Genomic DNA, 18,733 nt, shown 5'->3' on the forward strand with positions numbered 1-18,733 from the left:
GTATAGTTAACATAAAATGTGGTTACACATGATGTCTAAACTGTGTTAGTTCATGCTCTCATTGCAAATACTTTGAGCACAAAAGTTCTCACGTTGCTTTCAGTGCAGCTGCCCCCTCACCCTCTGCCTGCCTATGCACTTAACACAAAAATATTAACTTATAAAAGAGGTGCTTTTTAAAACTTTATTGATCTTGCTGTCTCCGGGTGGAGGTATAAACTGCATTTGAATTTCAAGCAAATCACTGTTAAAAAATAAACATGGTATGGTCCCTGGCTGTATGTGCCACAATACAAGCAGCAGGAATGCAACAATTTCCCTCATGTCCTGCAATGGCAGAGTTGTTTCTCTTTAAGGCTGTTATATGACCTTGGTGGCAACGGGCTCACAAAAATTAAAGTCTGTAATGCAGGAATACAGGAAGCTGCCTTCAGCCAACTCATCATTAGTCCATGAAGCCATGTGACTGGCCATGGTTTGCAAAAGGGACTCAGACCTTTCCTAGTCTTGCCACATTGGAGATGGTGTGTGCTGAGCTCAGGACCTGCTGCATGTAAAGCACAGACTCTGCTGCTAAGGTTGGTCTGGCTATGTGCTGCATGCTTTTGGCTTACCGTATATACTTGCGTATAAGCCGAGTTTTTCAGCCCAAAAAAAGGGCTGAAAAAGCCGGCCTCGGCTTGTACGCGGGTCAATAGGGTAGGGAAGGGGAGGAGGGAGGAGGGAGGGGGAAACTTACCGCCGCCGCCATCGCCGCCGCCGCTGCCGGGCCCATGCGGCTTCCCCTGGCCAGGAGCGCCCTGTGAGGGCCTCCTGCGGCCGCTGCAAGGCCGCGTGGCCGCCGCCGCCGAACGCGCCTGGCTCCCCCCGCCCTGGAAGCCTCCTGCGGGGGGGCCGCCACTGCCACCACTGCCTTCGCCGGGAGCCCTGTCAGGTAAGCCTGCGGGGGGGGAGGGGTTATAAGCCGACCCTTGGCTTATACGCGGGTGCCTAATTTTCCCCCATTTTTGGGGAGAAATTAGGCACCTCAGCTTATACATGGGTATATACGGTATATAGAACATAATAAAAGCCATGCTGGATCAGACCAAGGCCCATCAAGTTCAGCAGTTTGTTCACACAGTGGCCAACCAGGTGCCTCTAGGAAGCCCCAAACAAGACGACTGCAGCAGCATTGTCCTGCCTGTATTCCACAGCACCTAATATAATAGGCATGCTCCTCTGATACTAGAGAGAATAGGTGTGCATCATGACTAGTATTCATTTCGACTAGCAGCCATGGATAGCCCTATCCTTTATGAACATGCCCACTCCCCTCTTACAACCTTCCAAGTTGGCAGCCATCACCACATCCTGGGGCAGGGAGTCCCACAAATTAACTACAGCTTCCTAGGCATTTGTTTTCCACCGCATGAGTTAAAATGTATGTTCCATCTGCTCCAATATCTAAAGTGTGTTTTCCCACCTGTATTCACTGTGTTCTGGTCAAACAAACAAAAATGTCACTCCAGAGCCAAATTCAAGGGAAACAAGTCCTGTGAGTTGGCAGCAGAAAACAGCCCTATAAGGGGGGGGGGGGGAGTCAGCAGCAATTCTTGTTTTAAAGTTTTGTTTGTGTGTACCCTTTGTGTAGGTGTATGACTTGTGTTATGACAGTTCTTTGTTGGAATATATACAGACTCTCTCTCTCTCTCTCTCTCTCTCTCTCTCTCTCTCTCTCTCTCTCTCACACACACACACACACACACACACACACACACACACACACACAAGCAGAATAAAGTATTTACATGTATTTACTCCATGGCAGGTCACCCCCATCCCTTAGAACATGCTCTAGCTGACCTAACTGGTTTCTGGGTCACACCATCAGATGCTGCATAAGGTTTGCATTAAATAGTCAGTCTACAAATGAGAAGGTTTCTAGATGTCGTAGTTCAGCTCTCCTGAGACCATGCCCTTTGAGAATGCAGACCGCATGATTGAATGCAACTCTCTACCCACATTATACATTTGGACAACTAGGATATCATGGTTAGCATGATTCTTGGTTAGCATATTTCTCTGCCGCATGCTTGGTTTTTTTGAGCAGCAAGTTTTTTGTCATAGGAAATAATTGTGATACCTCCAACTTGCATTCTCAAGTGCAGGAAAAGTAAAATTGGCCTTTTCTGAACAGCTTGGTCAGGTGAACCTTAAATAAGCATATAGCTCAGCCTTCTGGGATGTATTTTTTTTTTTTTTTTTTTGAAAAAGTGTCTCTGGAACAATTGTAGGACAAAAGAACTTCACCAGGTTCAAGTTTGAGTTGGATACATTTTTAAAGCGTATGTTCTTGAAGGCTCTGAAAAATACCTTCAAGGATACATAGAAGAATACTAAGCCAATATGGCTAGTGGTGTTGGGGGGGGGGGCAGATTTGCCTTTTAATGTTTCCCCCTTCTTCTGTCTTCTGTCACTTCTAATCATTGCTACATGAAAACGTCTAATAACCTTCGTATCTTAGGCAATATCCTTCAATATGCTGATGTTGTTTCAAATACCAACTAGTATCCAGACTCGAAGTATGCAGCTGTTTCCTGTTGGTAAAGACAAGCTAATTATCCTGTTTATGCTCTCCAAACAAACAAATAGAAATCATGTTCCAGCCAATGCAACTGAAGTCATTTGTAAGAACAGCATGCTTTCTTTCAACTTAAATGGTGACCCAGGTGTTCAATGAACAAAGGTTATTGCATGTGGACACAGAAATGAGGAGAGTCGGCACCATCATATGGGATAATAAAAACAGCCAAGTTTTTTTTTTACACTGAACCCAAAGAGGGGATCTGCAGTGCCCACATCATTGTTCCCTGCCCCCTCAATTGGATGGTGCACAGATGGCAGGATGCAGAAGAATCCAGCCTCCTCTGGTCATGTATCCCCGCTTTTAAAGGCAAGGACATCCTGGCTCCGAGCCTTCAGACATCATGTGTGTCCATCTTGCCAAGCCTTCATGGTGCTTTAGGGAGGTTGCCCCATCCTCACCCTCAGCCACTGGTTCTGTGGGTTGAGGACAATGAATAGGGTTGCCAACCTCCAGGTACTAGCTGGAGATCTCTGGAGATCTCCGGCTATTATAACTGATCTTCATCCGATAGAGATGAGTTCACCTGGAGAAAATGGCCGCTTTTGCAATTGGATTCCCTCCCCTCCCCAAACCCTGCCCTCCTCAGGCGCCACCCCAAAAACCTCCCACCGGTGGCAAAGAGGGACCTGGCAACCCTAACAATGCAGTTGCAGATCCAAACCCTATACAGTTGCAGAGAAGAATGCTTCATTCCTGAGTGTGCAATATGCCTAATCTTCTGCTTATGACACCTTGTCGTTTCCCTTGGCCTAAACCCTTTTCAGGCAACCCAGGCACACTGTGCCATTCCAAATTCTCCGTTGGAGCATATCAGACGATATAACCAGCACCCCCGACACTATGGTCTTATGGTATTCAATATCAGACCAAGCCCGCAACCTTTCCTAGCTGCTTCTCTATGTAATCCTCACCCAAGTTAATTAGTATGATGTGGGGCAGGGGGTGACCTTCAAGCGTTGGAAAAGGGTTGACAGAAGCTGGTTCCAGAGCATGTCCCTTACATCCAGCCAAATGATCTGAACAGAGTCGCTCATGCCCAATTGTGAGCCAAAACTTCTGCTCGCCACCCTGTGGCTTGTCCAGAAAATAATATTGTGGCCACAGATGATGACTTCCTTCCTTGTGCCCTTTGGGTGGAAGGCAAAGTATTTTTGAGAAGATTATTTTAAGCACAAGCAGACTTCTGTATTTTTTTTAAAAAAAAAATTTCGTTTCTCATCAAATCCTGAGTGAAATTTTACAGCTGCAGCCGTAGGTGTCAGAACTGCAACAGAGAAACTTTAACATCTCTATGTTCTGAAGAGGCTATAAAGAGCTAACACGATTTCCCACCCCCCTTCCCACTCCCCTTCCGATGAATAATGGAAAAGGCATTTGAACGTTATTAATTAGAAGAGATTTAATTTTGGCTGGCTCTAATGCAGGGTATTAATAAACACATATGCATTTTAGAAATGTACAAGTCTGTCATGAACTTTCAGGTCTGTGGCAGTGGTTTCAAGCTAAATGAAAAGATGTTAATGTATAAAATACTGTTAGTCTTCTGCTGGCCCATTATGTGGGCATTTTGGATATATCTGGCAAATGAAAGTATTCCTTTCATACTAATGAAATATTTTTGTCACTCAACATTTGCCTCAAAAAACCCATATTTCCAGAAACATATAAATATGACTTCATATATTTCTAAAGTGGGCCTAATTTGGGGACGGACGGACAGAATCTAACAATGGGCGAAAACGCATGGTTGCTTTAGCCTCCTTTATTCCCTGTTTCAGCCAGAATTCAGCCAGGATTGAACACATGCATTTCGCCGAACGTGCGTTCGATCCTGGCTGAATACTGGCTGAAACAGGGAATAAAGGACGCTAAAGCGACCCTGCGTTTTCACCCATTGCCTCTTACTATTAAGCTTCTGCATTTAATTAGCTCTCTACCAGTGTTGGTTACTTGCTCCCTCAAAATGGTAAGGTGTTGTTTGAAGAAAAAGTGGTGTGAGTGGTAGGGAGGGGAAGTTTTGTGAGCATCCCTTTTAAGCACTTGTAAAATGCATTGTGTGTGTGTGTGTGTGTGTGTGTGTTAGGGTTGCCAGGTCCCTTCTTGCCCCTGGCAGGAGCTTCAGTGGGGGAGGGGGGCAATTTGCGACTTTGCAGCATGCATTATTGTGCAGCATGCGCGCACAATAATGTCCCTTCTGGGATAAACCCAGAAGGGATGGGGACACTCTATGTGCTAGAGCATCCCCTTCAAAACCTGGATGTGATGGGAATGCTCTAGCATATTCCTCCAAAAACTCTATGGTTTCTATAGAGGGTTGTTGTTGTTTTTTTTTAGGGATATGCTGGGATGTCCCTGTCGCTTCATGGTTTAGCCTGGAAGGGACATTATTGTGCCGCATACCACAGCATACACATGTGGATTGTCCCCCCCCCCTTTAGCTGACCTGCTTCTCCCACCGGCCATCTGAGGGGCAGCGGACAAGCCTTTTAATTAACAGGCATCTGGCAACCCTAGTGTGTGTGTGTGGGGGGGGGGTGAGTTTGAGGGCAAGTTACTTATTAGAAATAAGAACATGTCTTCCTGACTGCCTAAATGATTGTTCTAGGCTGGTTGTCTCTGCTCTTACCTTTGTTCTGTTAAAGTCCCAAAAATGTGTTTCATGGGCCCCAGGTGAGTGGCAGATTCAAATTTACTATGGAATCAATAAGGGTATATACAGAAAGAGGCCAACAAAATGGAGGTTTTGTGGCAACATCAAGTTTCTAAGAATTTACAGTTTCTTGGAGGAGCTGAGCATTCCCCTTCCTGTTCCCTTATAAGAGAGGAAGGTAAAAATGCTCCTCTTCTGATTTGTGTTTCTCAGGTTTGTGTCTAGATGAGCAATTTGCCAATTAACATGCTAATACAGAGATTCAGGATTAACAGTACAAATCTGAGAATACTTTCCTGGGAGTAAGCAGCACTGAATAAACCTAAGTAGCATTTTTAGTAGGGAGGGAAGGCAGCATGGTATAGCTCAATCTCATCAGATCTCGGAAGCTAAGCAGGGTCAATATTTGGACGGGAGACCTCTAAGGCAGACTGTGCAGAGGAACACAATGGCAAACCACCTCTGCTTCTCACTTGCCTTGAAAGCCCTTTGCTGGGGTCGCCAAAAGTCGGCTGCAACTTGATGGCTTTTTACACATGCACAAACGATTCTCAGTAGATCTGGTTAGATTTGGTATCTAAGTGAATGAGAAGCCACCCCTCAATTCCCATAGCTCAGCAAGTTTCTGTTGTGGGGGGGGATTCCCAATGGTTTATTCACTGCCAAGTATGAGAGAGGGGGGAGTGGAGGAAAGAGAACGAAGAGAAAGAGTAAGAGATTGAGGGCTCTTTCACACATGCTGAATAATGCACTTTCAATCCACTTTCAATGCACTTTAACGATCGTTTGCAAGTGGATTTTGCCATTTCACACAGTAAAATCCACCTGCAAAGTGCATTGAAAGTGGATTGAAAGTACATGTGTGAAAGCACCCTGAGTCAGTGAGGCTATATACGTAGCCTGTGAGCAGCGTCCTTGGACTGAAGCGTATGAGGAGGAGTCCCCACATTGGAATCATTTACTTCACTTTTGTTTCTACATCCAGAATGAATAAAGAATTATTAGAGGGTGCAATTATACCAGCCTTCCAAAAGAGGGCTTTCAGGCTGCATGATGATTCTTAGTCATATTAATGGTTATGAGTACACTACTGGTTAATTAAGTCTGAATAAAATAGACTGATTAACATAGGATTATGCTAATGCTCCAGGAAACATACACTGAACAAATAAGGGGGGGAATCTACCCATTTACAAGACGTCAGTCACCCCTGTTATGTGAGGAAAAGGCTGATTCATTTGAGCATTTGAGTCATTCATTTACCTGTTCACATAGTGGCCTAGTGAATTCACCGTTTAGTCTGGTGCTTTGGTTTTAAATTAATCAATTTTAGCTGGAGTCAGGAAAGTTCTTTATCTCAGATTAATGATTGCTGAATTAATCTACCTGCTTGTCAACCCTCTCAAACCGTTTGAGATGTAGAGTTAGCAGGACTACTCTGCGTATAGAGCAGAAACACACCATATGCACTTAGGGTTGCCAGACATGGCCTGTAAACCAGCAGGAGATGGGAGAGGTGGGGATTTTTATTTTGTAGGGGGGGGATTGATACCCACAGTGCAATGATGTCACTTCCAGCACAATCTGGAAGTGATGTCATTGTGCTGGTGGTAACACTCTAGCATTGCCCCCAAATTCTATGCTTTAGTCATAAAGTTTTGGGTGAATGTAGCATGATGGGATATCCTATTTCACCTGGGCATTTCCTCCCACCACCCAGCTAAGCAGAAGTGAGCTACAGGAGCTGGGAGCAGGAGGTCCCCTTCCCCCAGCAGGACATTGGCAACCATATGCATTTGATCACCCAATGGTTCAGCTCACCTCCTGCTTGTAGGTAGCGATCATGGGAGCTGGATTTCAATATGCTGTTCATCTGCAGCCAAGTTACTTGAACATGTCTACTTGAAGAAAAAAAGACTGCACACACATGTTGCAGCTGCGATTCCACCCCCCAGCATATCTACTGTCCTCTGCAGCCAAGTTACTTGAACATGTCCACTTGAAGTAAAAAAGACTGCACACACACGTTGCAGCTGCGATTCCTCCCCCCCCCCTTGCCAGCATATCTACTGTCCTCCCCTCATGAACACACATGAAGCTGCCTTATACTGAACCAGACCCTTGGTCCATCAAACGCAGTATTGTCTACTCTGACCAGCAGCGGCTCTCCAGGGTCTCAGGCAGAGGTCTTTCACATCACCTACTTGCCTTGCCCTTTAACTGGAGATGTCAGGGATTGAACCTGGGACCTTCTGCATGCCAAGCAGATGCTCTACCACTGAGCCACAGCTCCTCCCATTGTGCCTGCTGTTGCTACATCCAAAATAAAGACACATTGTTAAAAAGATCTGACAATTTTGAGTCTAGACTTACTACTTTGGTTCTTGGTGTACCTTATGACAATGTTACTCATGGTTTGTCAATGGCAGCCAAGCTGCCTGGATCGAGATTGGTTTCTGCATACATGGCTGTTTTGACCCCCAGGATTTTCCTTGTGGCAGTCACCTAACTGGTGTGGGTCCCCGCCCCATTTCCACATTATGTCATCCCCAGTTTGTGCTCAGATTAAGAACAGTCCAGTGAGCCCACCCTTTCTGCAAAAAACCCCTCAATTTACAACCTGTAAAAACTGTTTCCTGACAAGATGCTTTAGGCACAGACTTTTTCTTGCATCTGAAAAGGAAACTGCTCATTGTGCTCAATTGAAAGGAACCCCCCCCCCCTTTCTCCCATCATTCGTCTGTATTTTGTCTGTGAACTGCCCTGTAGTTACTGGCACCAATAAAACTTTTTTTTAAAAAAAGTTTGGGGTCAGAACAACATCATAGCACAGTTTCAACTTCAACACTTCCCATACAAGTCCTGCCGTCAATATTGTGCAAGAGGTTCACAAAGGTGGTTGTGAGTTGATCTGGACTGGGTACCAATTTGTACAAGCATATATCTTCCAATACTCATTTGCCTTTACTTTTATCTTGAATCCCAACAACACTGAAACTATTTTCTTGAGAGCTACAGCTACTCCAAGACAAATCCTTATACAATTATCCTACAGAGAAAATAGACCCAACTTCAAGCTGGTGTTTAGGTGCTGTAAATATGGATAATCCAAGCACAGTTGTGTATAAAGTCTTATTTTCAATGCTTGTGCATCCTAACTTGCTTTTCTACTGTATTTTACATGATTTTGAAACAGCCCTTTATTTGTACAATAAAGTGATTAAAAATACTTCCCATTTTGGGGCTCTGTTTCTATGGTCCTCCCCGTGCCCATTTATGAATTTCTGGTTTATTTTTTCCCCCAAATCTGGGGCTCCATTTCGGTGTATGATTGCATGATGATGGAAACACATTTCTGTTTTTAAAAAGTTTCAGGACAGTGATGGAAAGGTACTGTACTGCTTTCCCTTTTACTCTAAATCTTAATTCCATTGCACTACCATGTATCTTTAAAGTACCAAAGCTAGCAGAAGATCAGGGATGCATCAGACGAAATGTCTGTGTGTGGATGGACTTTTTACACACACACAAAAATCTAAGGTTATGATCTGTGCCAACTAGATTGACACAGAAATATACAGTGTCTGAGAATGGGCATCCCTTTCTGTGTGACAAATGTCACCACTGTTCATAAACTGCAGACTGCTGCATTCTGATGGGCTGTCTGAATTGCTGTTATTTCTATAGGCCACTTCTGCTAAATTAGCTGTGTGCATGATTCCTTCTACCCAATACTGTCATCAAGCAGTGGGCACGGAGCCATTTACCTGGTGTCATTCCTATGGACCTGGGAAAGAGAGACAAGTGAGATGACAGTTTCCATGTAAAAGCAGCTGCATCCTCAGACACAACTGGCATGTTAACATCTCATTTCAAACCAAGAAGGAATTCAGCTACATCCAGAAAGGACTACTACAAAAAAAACTCAACACCACTGTTAATATGACTGTAAGATAGTCATAAGAACCAAACAGGGTAGGCTCAAGGTATCACTCTAACAACAATATTATTCAAGGTTAAGCAATACAAATACATACAAATGCAACGAATACTATACAATTGTGCTACTCGATAACAAAGTTCAATAAATACAACAAAAGCCCAATGGCTATCTCCGAAGGTGGACGTGGAACAAATCCAACTAGTAATCAGGTATAAAGTCCAAAGGTGAACATCGTGGTCATGCCCCTAAGAGACGACAGCACGGAGGTACCGGAAGACAGGCAAACCAGCACCGCAAGGAGGAAACGCTTTCCTGGGTAGTTGAGGTGCTTTCACCAAGTTAAAGCTTCATCAGCCTAAAAATAAAATAACACCTTATATCTAAATTCTAAAATAATAATCAAACATATTCAAGGATTTGCAAATAAAAACATGCTTACCTCCAAGAGAGGAGTTCACAAATTAGCCAGGGAGAATAAGCGGTTATATTAGACTGAACGTCTTCAGTTCTTTTTTGCTATTTTTATTTGATTTCTAAAACAAGTTTTATGCTCCCAAACGAACGGGCTGCAAATTCGTGTTTGAGCTGCTGATTGTGAGGGCGTATAAGAGTGTTCTTATTTGTGATCATGTGATTGTCAATGCAAGGAGAAAGTTAAAGGGGACATGTCAATATTAGTGTGAAATGGGGGAATGGCTAAATCGCAAGGAGCGGCTACAAGAAGCAAGATGAATCAGTTTCATTATTCAATCCATAGGGGGCTAGGGTATTGAATAAAGCGCATCTCGTGTTGGAGAAGGGTTTTTTGTACGTCTGTGGCATTGTGCGGATGGTCCCTAAAAGTCCACAATACAAAAAAATCGCAAATCATTTTCAGAATGTTTTTGTTAAAGAAAATGGCTAGTTAAAGGGGTGTCTAAGTTCCGCGCATATGCAAGATCTGTGCTCGCTTATGCACAACCTTATTTGGCGTATCGTGCTGCCAATGTATAATTTTGTGCATTTGCATGTGACAGCGTAAACAACGCGGCTCGTTGCGCAATTTGAAAAATGGCGCAACTTAAACTTAAAGTTGGAAGTGGTCAACGTAAACTCTTTCACAGGTAAGCTTAGAGGACACACAGAGCACCGTCCACATTTAAAGTGGCCGACCATTGAAGGCTGCTGTGTAGGTTGAAGAATGTCAGTGTGTACAAGGCGATCTCGGAGAGAACTAGTTCTCCACAACCCAAAGGTGGGAGGCAATTCACAGCCAGGGATGCCTTGGACGATGTGCCAGTGTTTCCTGATAATTTGCTGAATTTTATTGGAATGCTTACTGTATGCTAGTGAACAAAAGATGTTATTACGCTTTTGTTTGGGTTTGTATTGGAACAAAGTGGCATGATCTCTATTTCTGGCTTTCCCTTTTGCATGCGAAATCACTTCAGGGGGATACTGCTGTTGGAGTAAAGAAGATGTCATTCTCTCAGAAGCAGATTCGAAGTCAGATTCATCGGTTGCGTTTCTTTTTAGGCGGAGGAAATGACTGAATGGCAAATTCCTTTTCAAACTAAAAGGATGATTAGATGTAAAATGTAAACCAGAGTCTCTGGCTAATTGTTAACGAAAAGGTCTAACTGCAAGCTTGCCATTGGGTTGAGTGAAAATCTCAAGATCCAAGAAAGTTATGCTTCTGGGATTGCAAGCTCCTGTAAAGGATAAATGTGCACTGAGAGTATTCAGCCAATCAGTAAAGGCATGGAACGACTGAGGGGAAACAAAAATGAAAAATAAATCATCCATATAACGCTTATAAAAAAGCATCTGGGAAGCAAAGGGATTATTATGCAGAATATGGGTCATTTCAAATTCGATCATGAAAAGATTGGCAATCGCCGGGGCGCACGCAGTGCCCATGGCTACCCCCTTAATCTGCAAAAAGAAATCGGACTCAAATCTGAAAAAATTATATTCAAACAAAAGGTCAACAAGCTGTAAAAGAAAATGGGTGGGAGGAGATAAATTTGCTCGAGAGTCGAGTCTTTGAAAATAACCTGTGTTCAGGATGCCACTGCTAGCCTCCTGTAAGAGAGGCCAGCATGGACTGATTAATGCTGCAAAGTTTGCAGGTGCAAAAACAGCACCTGCATGCTAACACAGGTGATTTTCAGTGGTACATATCATGCCAACAAGGATGATCACCTGGGGAAGTACATAACAAAAGTCACCTCGCAATTGTGAGTGTTCACCAATGTAGATTACCCAGCCAGCCATTGTAATATATGCTAGCACTATACAGATACAAGAGTACTCAAAAGGCTGTTTGTGAACAAATCACTGAGATGATTAAGAAGAAGAGTTGGTTTTTATACCCCAATTTTCTCTACCTTTGAGCAGTCTCAAACCAGCTTACAATCACCTGCCCTTCCCACAACAAAATCTCGTGAGTTGGGGGGGAGGCTGATTGAGTTCAGAGAGAACTGTGACTAGCCCAAGGTCACCCAGGAGCCTTCACTCCACTCATGTGTAGGAGTGGAGAAACTAACCCGGTTCACCAGATTAGAATCTGCTGCTTATGTGGAGGAGCAGAGAATCAAACCTGGTTGTCCAGATTAGAGCCCACCACTCTTAAACACTACACCACACTGGCTCTCTAAATTATATGTTATACCTGAAATAAAATGGGCATTGCGAAAATAGGAAGGTTGATTTCCCATTGCTTTTTTAGAAACAAAAGTCAGGGGTAGAAAAAATATTTCATAGGCATCTGTGTTTATGCAATTGTCACCACCCTTGCCCATGTCTGAAAAATATTTCTTTAATCCTTATATACCTGGGTGAAGAAATGTCTGAGCTTTTTTCCAACCTCCGATTGACCCTGATTTCTTATTCTGATTTCAGAAACATGAAGAAATGCTCAGATTCATATAGGCTGTGACTTCACTCAGAGCTTGTTCCAGCTATTGATCAAAGGATCAAAAGAGTTAGAGATTTAAAGCAACTCATGAAGTATAGATGGTCTAGCTCAACTCATATGCTACCAGTGGAAGTAACATGACAACTTAATCCTGCATCCTTTGAAAAGGCTGCTGTTGTATGAGTTTCCATGGCTACTAAATTCCATTCAAGTGTTAGACATCACCTGACTGTTAAGCCCTAGTAGTGCATAGCCCGTCTTTGAGCTAAACACAGGGGGTTGAATGCAGATGTTGTCCCCTTTATATAGTCCCCTCTTAAAACTACAGAACTGCCAGAGCAGAACGGTATTGCCACCAAGCAAATCTAGTATGAAACCTGCACAAGTATGAAACCTGCACGGAGACCCAACACAGAGGCAACCATGAACCCACAACAGTAGCACGAAGTGTTCAGTTAGTTGAGTATCACTTCTATCTCCTATCTTTGCAAAATATCAGGTTTAGATAATACTATGATGACACTGTGTGATAGCAGGTATAGGCTAAAGGCAGTACTATGTGAAGGATACAGATGAACTAGCCGGGTCCGACCTGGCCTCCGGCGGGAGTTTTTTTGTCCAGATCTGTGCGGGTGAGCAATTCCAGCATTTCCAGGTTTACCCCAGAAGTGCCAGGATCATGTGGGATGCTCTGGTGAGTCCTTCCAAAAACTCTATGGGAACCATAGAGTTTTTTGGGGAGTACTAGAGCATTGCCGGCATTTCCGTGGTAAACCTGGAAGTGATGGAATCATGCTGTGTGTGCACTGCATGTGTGATTTACTCCACCCCCCTCAGCTAGACTACTTCCGCCAGCCGGCCAACTGAGGGCAGTTGGGAACCCTATGAGCTAGTCTCCAAGTAAGTCTTTTTATCATTACACCTAACCACACATTATACTATATTTGCAATATATAAAGACCAGCCTTAAGATAGAAGAGTAGAAAACACATTACCTAGTGTCAATCCAAAATGCACTCTGGCCAGCTTTTCATGATTGTTCTGTTATTTTGAAAGTTCCCCCCTGAGATAATTAAGGCTGAAAGGTCAAATAAAATCATTGTTTCCTTTGATTCTGAAGGCTCTGAGTCATCAGTGGAGTTAGCAACCACTATGGTTAAACTAATGGCTCTCACCAGTAGAAACTACAAATCATGCCACCCACATTGAAGAATTCCCTTAAAGGCCTTGTTAACACTTTTTCCCCTGTTAAGTTACAGCTGACTAATGTCAACCCCATAGAGTTTTCAAAGCAAGAGACATTCAGAAGTAGTTTGCCATTGCCTGCCTCAGCATCATGCCCCCGGTATTCCTTGGAGGTCTCCCACCCAAATACTTGACAGGGTCGAGGCTGAGAGTGTGCGACTAGCCAAAGGTCTCTCAGCAAATTTCCATGGCAGAGTGGAGATTTGAACCTGGGTTTCTTGGATCCTAGTCCAACACCTTAACCTCCACCATGCTGGCTCTAGTTAACACATTACTCATTATTGTTCATAGCAAATGTATCTCATTTAGTCAGTATGGCCACTTGTAAACGATATACAATATTGACCATATAACTTTGTCTAGAAAGCCCTTAGACAGTGCCTCTTCCTTTATTTCCTGTTACAGAATATGGTCTGAGGACCTGTGATGAAGCAATCTTGCTGACATTAAGGACCAAGTTAGATGAGACAGCGGCCCCGAGTTCACCTTGGAGATGCACCACCATTTTGCAGAGTGAGTTCCCACCAAAGACCTCCTTTAAACATTGTCACAGAGGACCAATTCTGGTTGAGACCAATGGGGCTTGGGGGCAGGAGGGGCTCCTGCCTTCCGCCACACTGTTTTTCCAACTAGAAATGAAGCTGGGGAGGGCATTATTTGCCAACATGCCCCCTTTTCCAATTCAAAAATGGCATAGGGAAGGCATCTGCCCCTCTACCTCTGAACTGCAGTGGTCCTGACCAGTATCGACCACTGTGGTACTAGTTAAAAGGAGTTTCCTGATTAGGAACTCACTCTAAAAAATGGCAACTTATCCCCATGGTTAACTCAGGAGTGCTGTCTCATCAAGCTTGGCCCTAAGCAAAAAGAGATCAGGACAGGATGCAAGAATGAGAAATTTCCTGGTGCCTATGTACATCATCACGTAAAGCTTCAAGATAGAAGAAAGATCAGATATATATGTAACAACAAACAAAAAATGATCACCTGCTGCTTTCTGTTTCACTATATGGAAGAAACTAAGGGGCTTGAACATAAGACTGTACAAACTAGGGCTTTCCTCCCAGTGCTGCTGCGCTACAGACAAGCCAAAGCACCTGAGCTTGAAATGAGCAATAGCAGCATCCTACAAGTGGGTTCTCTGGGAACTCTAACCTGAGCCAGTCCAGCAGAGGTATGTGACTTGGAGACAGCCAGTCAGAAAAGGGTTAGGGCTATTGTATATATTATGCTCTGACTTGGCTCTTCACTCCTCATAACTCGTTCAGGGTGGAAGAATCTAGTGCTGCCCTATCTTCTTCCTGGATTGTTGTTGCTGTTGTCATCTTCCTGTCACATGCCTGTGACTACATCCCTGCCTCTGGCCCTCAGAAACTATTGTTGCTGTATTAGGCTTGACTTGTGCCCTAATTCTGAGCATGCTGCTTCCTCTTGGCCTCACTATTTTAGTGAGATCTACAGCAAGATTGGCCCCCAGAAGATTTTCCAAGTTAAAGAAAAAGCTTTAAAATGGAGCCACATCCCCATGGTGGATTCAGAGACATGGTATCATCTAGTTTGGCCCTAAATTGATTCTAGTCCCAGCTGACCCTGGCAATTATGCCATCTAGCCTCTGAGGCTCCATCATGAAGATATATAAAACCACATCATTTCTGGCTGTCTGGGTGCTTGTCAAAATCTAAACCAGAACCTTTCCTGATTAAGTTATTTTTTTCAGCCACTTCCCTCACAATAATTTTTCTGGAATGGACATTGTTTCCATATAGGAAAAATACAAACAAAATAATGTGTAATGAACTCACTCATGTACATGCTGCAAAGATCCTCCATCCCCAGCAACCCTATTCCCACCCACATGGCAGCCACCCAGGCTTTACTGTGCTCTTTCTCAAAGCTTCACAGCAAAGCCAGTTTGAGAAAGATCAGAGAAAAGCTGGGGAAAGCCCAGGAGGTACAACTTTGCACTTTGATGCTATGGGAAAGCAGAGAAGAATCACTTCCCAACAGCATTGAATGAGGGTAGAAAACCTGTGTAGAAATAGCGGCTGCTTTCCTTGGGTACCTTTCCCTAAAGGGTGAGTATTTCCCCTAAAATACCGGTGCCCCAAGAATCCACTTGGGATGCTTATGTGATCAGGAGTTGATAGCCTCCAGGTGGGGCCTGGAGCTACAATTGATCCCTAGACTTCAGAGAGCAGACTATAGGTTTATAATATAAATTCTAGGTGAAAACTCTCCTTAAATCCCCCCCTCCACAGGCAACCAACCTCAAATCTCCAGAAATTTCCTAGGCCAGATTTGGCAACCCTACTTTTCATCAATAGAAGAACTATAATGCTGAACCTAGTAATGACAAAAATGGAGACCCACAAGAACTGGATATTGCCATAAAGGAGTTATGCAGAGCAGATTCTTCATTACATAGCAAGAGCAGAATGACACCTCTGGGGTACTGTTACTGTGCAGCACCAAATATATATATTGAGTTGAACTGCTTTATACCCATTTTGTTATATTGGATTTCTTTAGGATAACAAAACAGGTTTTTATCACAGTCCAATATAAACAAATTGAATTCCATTTCAATTGTAGGTGAGGTTGGTTTCTTATCATGTTTATTGTTTGAAAGAGACACTCTGACCTTATTGCTCATTAAACAAGTTTAAAGAGTCCATTTTATTAGTTACTTTTATGCAAGAGTTTCTTTCCTGGGTTGCAAAGGATGGAAGCTTTCAAACATAAAACCCGTTTGCAAGGGATTTCTAAGAAATACATAGAAATAAATCTGAAAAGAAGAGTTGTTTTCACTGAAATGTAGAGTAAATACACAGTCTAAACAGCTTTGGTGTGTACAATGACTGTAATGATTAAAATGAACAAAATTAGTAATGAACAAAATGAGATTAATTCAAATGTGAACAAATTTCTGCTCCTGTCCCTCATCTGCCTACAGTGTTTCAGATTTCTGTTGAAGCCTTTTTTGCTCTAGCTCTCGCAGGTGACCTCAAGGATCCTGAAGGGGAAGCATAGAAGATCTGGATTCATGTCCAGCAACTCTTGCCTGATCCTTATAGACAGGGACAAAGCAAAGGTTTAAACCAGGCTGCGGGAAACAAGCTTATTGGTCAATGAGAGGAGGATGGATGCGCTTTTCCTCATATCTCTGTGCCTGCAGAATGGCCCGCCAGGTCAGAGGAAAAGCATAGCCGTAGCACCAGGTAACTGGAAACAGGAACAATAGAAGGTCACATCAATGTTTTATTAGCATAAACCCTTTCAGCCATTCAGATGAAAGACAAGACTTTTATTGTGAGCTTTAACTTTTTAATGGGTCTGCCTTTTGTAGTAGGTGAGAGTAGCTCTGTCCTCAGGCTTCCTGTCTAGATCCTAAGCCTATTTAGTTTAGTTACTCATAATACAGTAAGGAAGTTACCTACGTTTCAAGCTCCCCTCCCCCAAAAACACAGTTGGGGAGGGGGAATTTCATCCCAGCCTCTTTAAAGTTTTACAGCGCACCTCTGAAACATCTCTTGCCTTGAAAATCCTTTAGGGTCTCCATAAGTCATCAATGATTTGATGGCAAATAAAAAAAATTACAGACTATCTGGCCTACCTGGAAAGATCAAAAGCTATCAGAGTAACTTTGTTCAGGCCTCAGTGTTACCTTTCTCTCTCACTCTCTCTCTCTCTTTATTCAACTGATAAAAAAATGTATACCCCATCTCACTTGTATGGGTGCCAACAGACCTGTACGAAAATGTCCTATCCCTGTAACAGAGGATTAATATATGGATATGAGCACCTCCAGTTTTGCATGGCATGGAGATAAATAACATCACCTGGTACATAACATCTCATTAAGCTTTTATTAAACTTCTTTTTTTCTTCCTGGCAGCTAGCAACCCTACTTCACCAGCAATATTCTTGTGGGTTCCCTTTGGCTTATTTAGGTCACTTGAAATAAAACATAAAGCCAAGCAGTCTGTTACATACAGTATGAATGGTCAAACTTTTATTTTAAAAACCATTTTATTGATAACAACAATAAGCATCCCATTTGTGACAAAAAGAAATAATTTGTGGCATAAAGAAATACAACAAAATATTTATTTACTTCATTTATAGTCTGCTTTTCTCACTGAGACTCCAGGTGGATTACAGAGCAAGAAGACAATGCAATACATTGTCCTGCGACGGCCCCGAGCTGGGGTGTCTCGGGCTCTCTCCACTGCCCGCAACCTACCTCAACGATTTGGAGGCCTGCTGGGGATGCCTTCATGATTGCCCCTCTCCCGGCAACTCCACCCACACCTCATCTTTCTCCCACAGGGTTGACTCTGGGACACCAGGTGGACCAGGCCCCTTCTCCCAGGGGCCCAGATGGCAGCAGGAGAGAGATCACACGGGCAGCTGACCCCCGCCACAATTTGCGCTGGCCTCGCCACTTCTGGGCCAGCCCAACTCCCAGCTGATTGTTGGGTAGGCGAGGCCGGGGCAGGGCTGAGGAGTGAGACACCCCGATAACCCTCTCAAGGCTGGCTTGGGGCTGACAGAAGCCCCAGCCCAGGCCTTATATGGACTCGGGACTGGAGCTGGGAAGAGAGGAAGGGTGTAGCTACAAGGACTAGTCCCCATATAAGGCCATTTGAGGGCGAGGCTGGAGAGGATGGCCATGAGTCAGGCAGGATCCCTGGAAAAGCCTGAACCCTGGCAGACTCTGAGGGAGAGGCTAGCTCAGATGCCCCTTCAAAATTGATTGAGGCTGAGGAAGCTCCACTGGCCAAGCCTCTCCCAGGTCCCAGTGACCCACAAACTCTGTAATACATAGTGTGCACAACGCAAACAAACAAAACCAGATTAAATTGGAAGGCAATGCAATACAAAACAGCATAATGAACTGCAAGAATAAAAGAAAACTACTCAAGTTTTCAGACATTTAAGTTATAGTACTGTCAATTTTATAAAATGTTGTGACCTGCCTGGGCCCTGTATTTCCAGCAACCCCACATGTCTCCTACACAGGCATTGGGTCAGATGATCACTCTCTGGTCTCATCTCATTCCCCTTCCAAACATAAAATCTCCAGCACCTACTTCCATGTCTTCAATGACAGCATGCTTACTAAAATACTTTAAATAATTATTGACATCAGGCACCAGAGCTATATAACCAAACCCCCTTCATAGCAACAGCTATTAACACTTTAACTGAAAAACAAGCAGAAAGGAAATGTAGACACAAAAGCTTTTCCAGGAAGCAATTTGCCCATAGATCTATATAAAAAGAACACAACAGGCCATTATGCTGTCTCAGTCACAAGTGGCTGAAGCTTTATTCAGATCATGTAGAGTTGCCAGCCCCCAGCT

This window comes from Euleptes europaea, chromosome 1 (assembly GCF_029931775.1).
Source record: "Euleptes europaea isolate rEulEur1 chromosome 1, rEulEur1.hap1, whole genome shotgun sequence".
Taxonomy (NCBI): Eukaryota; Metazoa; Chordata; class Lepidosauria; order Squamata; family Sphaerodactylidae; genus Euleptes; species Euleptes europaea.